This window comes from Alexandromys fortis, unplaced genomic scaffold (genome assembly GCF_014885135.2).
Source record: "Alexandromys fortis isolate MF-2015 unplaced genomic scaffold, M_Fortis_MF-2015_v1.1 scaffold_324, whole genome shotgun sequence".
In the NCBI taxonomy this organism is placed as follows: Eukaryota; Metazoa; Chordata; class Mammalia; order Rodentia; family Cricetidae; genus Alexandromys; species Alexandromys fortis.
Window position 1 is genome coordinate 662,440 of NW_026068221.1, and position 10,562 is coordinate 673,001.

The following is a 10,562-nucleotide window of genomic DNA, read 5'->3' on the forward strand; positions in this document are numbered from 1 at the left end:
ATGTAACCAATTTGCTCTCATTAAAAAGGCAAAACCCTAATGAAATAAACAAGCTCTCCATTTACCTTACACACACCCCCTCCAGCTGTTGCCCTGTTTCTCTTCTGCTCTTTCCAGACAAATAACTAGCAAGACTTGCATATAATCTCTAATTCCACTTGCTTGCCTGCCCTTCTTGGCCATCTGCTTTGTATCACCAGATGTCCGTCCTGTAAAATTACCAACACCAAGGTCATAAATGACCTAATTGTTGCTGAATCAAATAGTAATGCCATATCTTTGCACTTAAATAAGTCCTCCTAGCATTTAGTTACCTTCTAACTCTCTAAATGTTATTTGTCTACAGAAGATAAATTATGTAATCTAAACACTTAATAGATCATTTCAATTTTCAGAGAAAAATGCAAGATGTAAGGAAAGCTCGTTTGCTTCCAGAAAAATAAGTCCAATTCTTTGTAATGTAGATGTTCAAAGAATTCACTTATCCTTTAATGGAGTTTACAAGTTAAACATATTAAAATAATTCATTAGCATTTATTTAATCATGTCTAAATATTGTGTTCTATCATATAACTCATTTCACTTTTACAAATTTAAGGAAGTCTGTGGAAGTACTTCTGTTATATTTATTTATTCTTTGTGGAAGGAACACATGGAAGTTAGAGGACAACTTGCAGGAATTGGCTCTCTCCTACTGCAATGTGGGTCCTAGGGATCAAACTCAGGTCTTCAGGCTTGATAGCAGGCATCTTTATCTATTGAGACATCTTGCCAGCCATGAAAATACTTTTGTAAAAGGAGAAAAATGAGTACATGTGAAAAAATGCCTTGATTATTAATCAAGTACAAAAGCTAAAATATTCAATGATACTGCAAAATAATATGTATACTTTAGAAACATGCAATACTTCTGTATTAGTTGCTGTAATTAAAACACCACAATTAAAAGCAATTTACAGAAGAAAGAGTTTATTTTGGCTTCTGGTTCCAGGAGAATAATAGTTCATCATGGCAGGGAAGCCTCGCAACAGCAGCAGGCATGGTAGCAGGGTAGGAAGCAGAGGCATGCAACAGAGAGAGGGAGGAAAACTTGCAGGTTGGCAAGGTTATGTACCCTCAAAGCCTGTCTGCTGTGGGAGAATGGTCTTTTACTTTGTAAAGATTTGTCACTTGTATTTAAATAAATGCTGATAGGCCAGAAGCTAGGCAGGAAGTATAGTCAGGGTGACTAGGCAGGAAGTAGAGGTGGGACAATGAGAACAGGAGAATTCTGGAGTGAGGAAAGACTCAGTCTGCAGTCAACACAGAGGAACCGAGATGCAGAGGAAGCAAGATGAGAAAGCCTCACTGATAAAAGGTACCAAGCCACGTGGCTAACATAGATAAGAATAGTGGGTTAATTTAAGATGTAACAATTAGTTAATAAGAAGCCTGAGCTAATAGGCCAACTAGTTTATGATTAATGTAGATTTCTGTGTGTGTTTCTTTGGGACTGAATGGCTGCAGGACCAGGAGGGACATAAACCTCTGTGAACGCCTGTCTTCAGTGACAATACTTCCTCCAGCAAAGCTGTGCCTCCTAACCTTCCCCAAACAGTGTCAGCAACTGAGGACCAAACATTTAAATGCCTTAGCATATGGGGAACATTCCTCATTTGAAACACTACAACAGAGATGGAATACCTCTATAATTCCATTTCCTAAACAGCAGACTTGCTAATACATAAATGTTTATTGTCTTAGGACATTTTCCTAGGGCAAAATTAACATATAGCATGCAATGGTAATTTTAGTGAAAAATCTAATTATTCACAAATCCCTTTTTCCTTAATGTCTTAGATTGCAGTATAATTAGTCTACATGGTTCTTCTTCATTTCTCTTAAGTGCTTCAGCATTTTTCATAGGAAAAGTTTACTATAATTTATGGAGTTCTCCTGTAATACTTGCTGTTTATAAAAGTTTGCTATTACAATGTCATGAAAAACATTAATGTACCTTGTGTGAGCATCTCTGAAATGAATTTGTAGAGCTAGAATTAAAATATTTTGGTACTACAAAACAGTAATTTTAGTTAAATAGAAATATGTGGTTATATGTATTTCTAGGTAAGAAATCAAAGTTTGAAGAAAATCTCGACCATTCCCTCATTTTTAATCTTTCTTTTAGTGTGTGGCTACAGTACTGTTGTGATGTCATTTTATATCCAATGTCTCATATAACCTTGGACAATCCTGGGAGGTTGATGTTATTATACTTCTTTTAATAGATGAAGAAACGAAATCTTTGAGGATGTAGTAGTTACTTTTTTATTGCTAAGATAAAACACCAAGACAAAGGAAGCTTATAGAGAGAATGGTTTATTTGGGGCTTATGGTTCCATGGGGTAAGCGTCCTTAATGGTAGAACTGAAGGATGATGGTTAAAGCTGGAATCTAAAAGCTTACAGCTTGAAACACAAACAGGAAAGAAAAAGGAAACTAGGAATAAATGTTTTCCTCCAGTGGCTTCCTATAGCAAGACCATGCCTCATGAGCTTCCCCAAAGAGTACAACCAACTGGGGACCAAATGTCCCTTTGTGGGACATTCTCATTCAAACCACCACAGAGGAGATGGAAAAAGTTACTTATGACTACATGATTTTTAAGCACTAGAGTTAGAGGTCTAGTCCGAGTGCTATTCTAGGATAACTTGTATACTACCAAGACTATTATCCCATTTTTCATGTTGCAAAACAGATGATCAAAGAGGGTTTAGGGGACTTGTCCTGGGTCAATACTCAGAAATTAGCATAGTTAAATTTATATCATGGGTTTGACTTCAGAGCTTTTCTTTTTCTTTCAGAATACATTTCCTATATCTTATTATTAATATGCTTTAGAATTTCACAATTGTGAAAGTAATCTGCTATTATCCATAAGACAGTAACCATGACAAGTTTAGACAACAATTCATAGAAAAGAAATAATGAATGCTACAACTCTCACTAATAATTGCTGCTTTGATTTGTTTCTTTTCTTTATTTTCTCTACACACAAGCCTACAGGCCTTTCTTATTTTCAGACCTTATGGTCTTTGTGTAATTGTTCCTTCTGTTTTCTTTCTTCTTCCAGATACTCATTTGACATTCAGATTGTAATTGAACTCTCATTGTTAGAGAATAGTATGCTGATATTTGGAGATAAACTAGCCCCAAATTTCTTTTGCTATTTCCCTGTTTTGCATTTTCAGAGTATTTTGTTTATGTCTAGTTTTTATTTGCTTTTAATTTTTAGAATATTTACTTTATTTTATATGTATGGGTGTGTCTTGTCTGCATATATTGGTGGGTGCCTACATAGGTCAGAAGAGGGTGTTATATTCCCTGGATCTGGAGTTATGGATGGTTGTGAAGCACCATATGAGAGATGGGAATTGACCCAGGTCCTCTGAAACAGAAAAAAGTGCTCCTAACTTCTGAGAAACCTCTCCATTCCTTATTGCTTTTATTTTTAAATATTTATTTTACTTTTCATACCCAACTTAGAAGCTGAAAAGCAGCATACAGAAATGTCTACTTTGTTCCCATCTTTGTACATGGTATACATGGAGTAAATGTTTTGGTATAATAAATAGTAGCTAAATATACCCAGAATATTAGTAAAAATAAGGAGCAGAAGATGGCTCAGCATTTAAGAACAGTTCCTGTTCTGGCAGATGACTCAAGTTCAGTTCCTAGCACCCACATTGAACAGCTCACAAACACTTGTAATTCCAGTTTCAGGGCATCCGATGCCTTTATCTGGATTCCACTGGCACCTGCACTCACATGTATGCACCCCAACACAAAATTTAAAATATAATTAAACTAATATTAATTAATATAAATAAATTAAAATATAAAAATAAGCTGGGTTGTAGTAGCACATGCCTTTAATCCAGGCAATGGTGGCACATGCCTATAATCTAGGTGGTTGTGGTGCATGCCTTTATTTTTTTATTTTTTATTTATTTATTTATTATGTATACAGTGTTCTGTCTGCATGTATGGCTGCAGGCCAGAAGAGGGCACCAGATCTCATTACAGATGGTTGTGAGCCACCATGTGGTTGCTGGGAATTGAACTCAGGACCTCTGGAAGCACAGTCAGTGCTCTTAACCGCTGAGCCATCACTCCAGCCCTGGTGCATGCCTTTAATTCTAGCACTCAGGAGGCAGAGGCAGGCAGATCTCTGTGAGTTCGAGGCCAGCCTGGTCTACAAAGCAAGCCAGGACTGTTACACAGAGAAACCCTGTCTCGAAAAACCAAAATTAATGAATGAATAAGCAAACAAACAAATAAATAAATCTGCTTTTAAAGACAGTAAAAATAAGGGACATGGATATTCTTTACTGAGTTTAGATATCTGGAAACTGTTATCATACAACTCAATTTGTGTATTAGATCATGGTTTTTCTAGAGTGCTACAATTATTTCAGAAAAACTTTGTGCCCCCAAACCATAGCTCATTCATTGAACTACCACATTAATGTGTCCAATTCTATAATGTAGTAAATAGTTATGTGTTTACTGCATACTTTCCAAATTAGAATGTGGGCTCCCAAAACAGCATATGTTTTTTTCCTTTTATCCAGTGCTGTATTTCTAGCACCTAAAATCATGCCTACCATGCAATAGATGCATGATATTTGTTGATGAATGAGGAATCATCTTTTGACATAGATTGTAGAGTCGCAATTATGCCATTTGTGCTAAGAAAGCTGGATCTTTGCTCCATATTAAGTGGATAAACTCCAGTTTTCAAATAGGTACAGGACCTTAGAAAAGACAAAAAGTGCCGTAAAAGAAGGAAGCTAGCTAACATTTGTGATGGTCCTAACATGTGTGGGACACCTACATTCAATAATTTATTCTCATTGCAATTTTTGAAATAGGTATTTTTATTCCCATTATGCTGATCAAGATATTAAAACTTATAAAAGTAGAGTATAGATGATTGAACAGCAAATTAATGTCAAATATGAATCTAAATCTCAATAACTGTCAAGAAATTAGTGCAGACATCAGCAGTTCTCACTCTGGTCACAAATGTTTGAGTCTAGTTGCACTTTAAACATTTAAAAATTATATTTTTACTTCTTTGTTGGGAAGGACACTCAGGTGCCACAACATGTGTGCAGAGATCATAGGACAACTTACAGGAGCCAGTTCTATCCACCGTGTGAGTCCCTGGGATTGAACTCAGGCCACCAGGCCTGCCATCGAGTGCATTTACTCTCTGTGTCATCTCACAAGCCCTTAGCTGCACTTTCATATAGGGATTAGTGAAGTATGACAGAGTTTATACAGCTATAACATACAAATACATATTATATATAGCTTTTATAAATATGACTTTTATTGATAACATTGCTGCTAAATACATGCCAGTGTATCATTAAATATTTCTCAATGAATTTGTTTTGTAATCTGAAATAAAAAAGTTTTTGTTTTGCTTAAACTACCATTAAAAGCATATGAGAAACAGTAATAATACATTTCCATCTTAGCCACTATGGAAATCAGCATAGAGATTTCTCAAAAAACTAAAAATAAACTTTCATATGACTTAGCTGCACCACTCCTGGGCATGTACCCAAAGGTCACCTCTCTAGCCGACAACAGAGATACCTGCACATCGCGTCCATGTTCATTGCCTATAGCCTAGATATCCATGTTCATTCACTATAGCCTAGATATCCATCAACCAATGAATGGATAAGGAAAATGTGTTACATATGCACGATGGAATACTATTCAATTATAAACAAAAATGAAATCATGATATCTGTAGAAAAATGAAACTGGAAGATATATTAACTAAGGTAATCCAGGGCTAGAAAGACAAATACTGCATGTTGTCTTTCATATGTAAATCCTATTTTATAGTTGTAAATATGCATAATCTAGGTGGGAGTGAGGTGCATATAGAGCCCAGGCAACTAGAAAGAGACCAATGGAGGATAACAGAAGGTATAGTATTAAGACTAAATGACACTTGACTCCCAAGCCATGAACAGCATATCTGTATCAGTCTTTCTAGGTCATAGGCAACATCAAAAAGAATAAGAGAAAAGAATGTAAGATCTGGAGGAAGAAGGGCAGTATTGTGGAAAACTGACTTCTAGGCATGGTGTGGTATGACATGACAAGACCTTTACAGTCATGAACTTGAGCAGTTGCAGTTTCCTGCTTAAGGCCTGCCCAAGATGGGCTTTGTAAACATTCCATCACAGGTGAAAGAGGGACTCATGAAGCCCCATCCCTCCTGGAGGGGTGGTTGGCACTTAGTGATTGCTGGGGAAAAAAGAGTCATTTATTTTCAGTGGTACAGACACTGGGAAGTTGTGTATGCTCTAGTAAATAAGATGCCACCCATGTTTATTCAAGCAAATCCAATTAACTTCGTCGTTACCCACCTTCAAAGCAAAACAAAAGGTACGGCAATACTATGATGCTGTGGGACAATAATCTTGTACCCTATAAATATTTATCACTTGTATGGCTTAATAAAATGCTGATTGGCTAGTAGCCAGGCAGGAAGTATAGGTGGGGTAACCAGAACAGGAGAATTATGGGAAGAGGAAAGACTGAGTCTGTAGTTGTCACCCAGACGCAGAGGAAGTAAGATGAGAATGCCTTACTGATAAAGGTACCAAGACACGTGGCTAACACAGAAAAGAATTATGGGTTAATGTAAAATATAAGAGTTAATAAGAAGCCTGAGGTAATAGGCCTACCAGTTTATGATTAATGTAGACCTCTGTGTGTTTCTATGGGACTGAATGGCTGCATAACCGGACGAGACAGAAACCTTAGTCAACACTATGAGAACTCTTTGGTAAGACAAAAGGGGTAATGTAGGAGTGATAGGGATATGAGGAAAGGTAATGGGGTGAAAATGACCAAAATACATTATACACATGAAAATATCAAAGAAGAACAAATCAAATTAAAAAATATATCAAGCCTGCCATCACCCTGTTGGGGAAGAAAGAGGACTGCTTGAGGATTTACATATGAGTTATGGTTGATGGGGGAGGAAGAGACCCTTTCTTGTGGTGGTGTAGCTACAGATAAGGCGTCCACACTCCAGTAAACAAGCTGTCATCTATGCTCAGGTAAACACTCCTCATGAGACTCATTGGGTCACCAATAAAAGACATGAAAGTAGAAGGGATCTGGTTAAGAAGATAAAAAAAATAAAGGGAGTGAAAAGGGATCAAGGGAGAGTAGTATAAGAAAATATGACACACTGAGACAATGGGGATGTTCTATCAGGACCTCACCAAGGCCAGCTGGCCTGGGTCTGAAAAAGCCTGGGTTAAAACCGGTCTCGCTGAACATAGCGGACAATGAGGACTACTGAGAACTCAAGAACAATGGCAATGGGTTTTTGATCCTACTGCACGTATTGGCTTTGTGGGAGCCTAGGCAGTTTGGATGCTCACCTTACTAGACCTGGATGGAGGTGGGTGGTCCTTGGACTTCCTACAGGGCAGAGAACCCTGATTGATCTTTAGGCTGACGAGGGAGGGGGACTTGATTGGGAGAGGGGGAGGGAAAGGGGAAGAGGCGGTGGGGAAGAGACAGAAATCTTTAATAAATAAATAAATAGAAAATATGACTAAAATACATTATATACATGTATGAAAATGTCATCCTAAAACTCATTATTATGTATAACTGACATATGCTAATAAAACATACAATATTTGAATCCTATAGCAAAGGCAGAGGCTTGATATATTTAAAGCATAAAGATTTCCTACGACCTCCACCAGAAAGTTCATCGTAAGAGCAAAAGAGTTATTTTACTTGATTTCTTTATTTTCTTCTTTTTGTGTGTGCATGCGTGCATGTGTATTCATGTTCTTGTGTTTGCACAACTTTATACATGAATGAAGGCACACATCATCGCTTATGCATGTGGAAGCATGAAGACAATTGGAGGTGTCAACCCCCTTCACTCTCCACCTTGTTATTTTTTTTTTTTTTGAGAGGGTTTCTCACTGGTCTAGAGCTTGCCAAGTAGGCTAGACTCCCTGGTAAATGAGCCCTAGAGATCTAACATTAACTAGAGTTGAATATATCAGAAACTGGAAATTTGTGAACAATTAAATTATTGTTTACAACAAGTTCTTTCAAGTCCTAGATTTTGAATCTACTTCTCTAGAACTGAGATTAGAAGTGTGCACCATCACATCTGGTCCATTTATGTGGGTGCTGGTGATTGTCCTCGGGTCCTCAGGCTTGCAGAAAAGACATTGCCGACTGTGCTATCTTCCTAGTAGCCCATTTTTAAAATTGATTTTAAAGTTAACATAGAGAGTAATGGGTTTTATAATGACACATTCATACATATGCACCATTATACCTAAGTTTTATATTGCATAATGTAATTCATCATTCTGACTAATGATAAATAACTTACAGGAAATTTATCCCACTTTTCAGTAATGTTTCATTATAAAGAATATTTTGACCAATATGAAAAAAAATTAAACTCCATTATGCTGACATTACCGGAAGTAGTGTTAACTTAGCAACAAGTCATCTTTATAAGGCCATTTATTAAGCTGAAAAGAAAGATGATACATTCTGGCTTCTACTTAAGTAGTGATTTAATTCAATAATTTGATTTGTCATTAATTGAAAAGTGCATTTGCCTCTTCAACACTGAGTGGCAATGAGGTGTAAGCAGCCCTCTTGGCCCCCACTTGCTCCCTAACAGAAAGCAGTACTGAGCTTCAACAGTGAACATTGTACGCTTCCTACGTAAGCTCTGCTTCAAAACAGTGTAAGAATCTATGTAAGTCCCGCTCAAAGTATTTCCAGCTCAAATATTTTACTCTAATAACAGGTTGCTTATATATTGCTACACAAACTTCTTTTAGCGCCTCTACCATGTGGGCAGCATTGTCAGTAGCATCCACTGCCCTGTGCAGACCTCTCGGCTGATGCAGACTTTACACTGTGTTCTTAAGAATCTCTAGCATATTGGAGTTTCTGCTCTCTTCACTTTTAAATCAGATAAAGAGAAAGCACATTTTGATGGAGCCCCAGTAGAGGGAGAGGTAGGGGTGGAAGCAGGGGTTATAGGGGAGGAGGTGGAACTAAGGTAACCAGCGTGGTAGAGTCCAAGTTGCCTGCACTGATTCTGTTGCTCCTGGAGGGCCATGATTTGGGCAATTTGAGCCACATTTATGAAGGCAGCAAGTGCATTCAAATGTAGAGATTTGCTGCAAGACTTCCTTGTTTGTCAGTGTTACTGTCTTCAGAAAAGCTTCTTCCTGAAATAAATTTGTTAAGGAAACATGCCCATGTGAGCTTCTCAAAGCAAGGGAAGAATGGACTTACAGCCTGCCGCGAGTCTTCTTTAGTACTCTTTTTCCTGTATGACAACCTATTCAAACATCAGCAAAAGATGCCACCCCTTCCTCACTTTGGTGATTGGAACTCCATTCGGAGAAGAATTTAGGAAAATGTATTCTAACTTTTCTCTGATTCAGTGTCCAAGAGTTCAGTTTCAGTCTGCCCGTCATGCGATGAACTAAATGAAACATATGGCTTTCAAGTCTAAACTACCGACTATGCACTTACTCCAATTTGTTGACAACTCATCCACATTCAGCACTTAATCTAGCCAAGCACTTAGAGGGCCAAGTCCCTTTACATTTGCATTTCAAGTACTGCAGCTGCAAAAAGCATAAATGAAAATAAAACCACTTTTCGTCGTTATCAGACAAAGATGAGAAATATAATTGACTCTAGGCACCATGAGGGATTTGGCCAAATATTGACAAAATATTTTAATAATTGTGTGGTAGGCATGTAACATGCTGCATTTTTTTAATCTGGAAGATAGACTGGTGTGATATGATACATTTAAATATATTTACAGTATGTGATTCAGAAATTGTGCTTGTAGAAATTTACCCTTAAGAATCCCATTTTTTACAAAAATATATGATCATAAAAATTAATTGTAGTAATAAATACAACACTGGAAAGCTGGGATAGTGAAATAATAAAGAATAAAGTGAGAAACTGGGAATGATGAAATCTGTGCGTGTAGGAAGGACAGCTCTATTTCAATACAATTCTTTAAAATGATAAAATATCCCAGGCATCTAAAGTCCCATGAAGAAATTTTCATTAATTAAAAATAATCTTCTCTAGTAGACCGGGCTGGCCTTGAACTCACAGAGATCTGCCTGCCTCTGCCTCTGGAGTGCTGGGATCTGGAGGCATTACCATCCATGACTTCAAACTCTATTACAGAGCTACAGTAATGAAAACAGTGTGATATTGGCATAAAAACAGAGAAGTCAACCAATGGAATCGAATAGAAGACCCGGACTTTAACCCACAAACCTATGAATACCTGATTTTCGATAAAGGAGCTAAAAGTATACAATGGAAAAAAGAGAGCATCTTCAACAAATTGTGCTGGCAAAACTGGATGTCAATCTGTAGAAGAATGAAAATAGACCCATATCTATCACCATGCACAAAACTCAAGTCCAAGTGGATTAAAGACC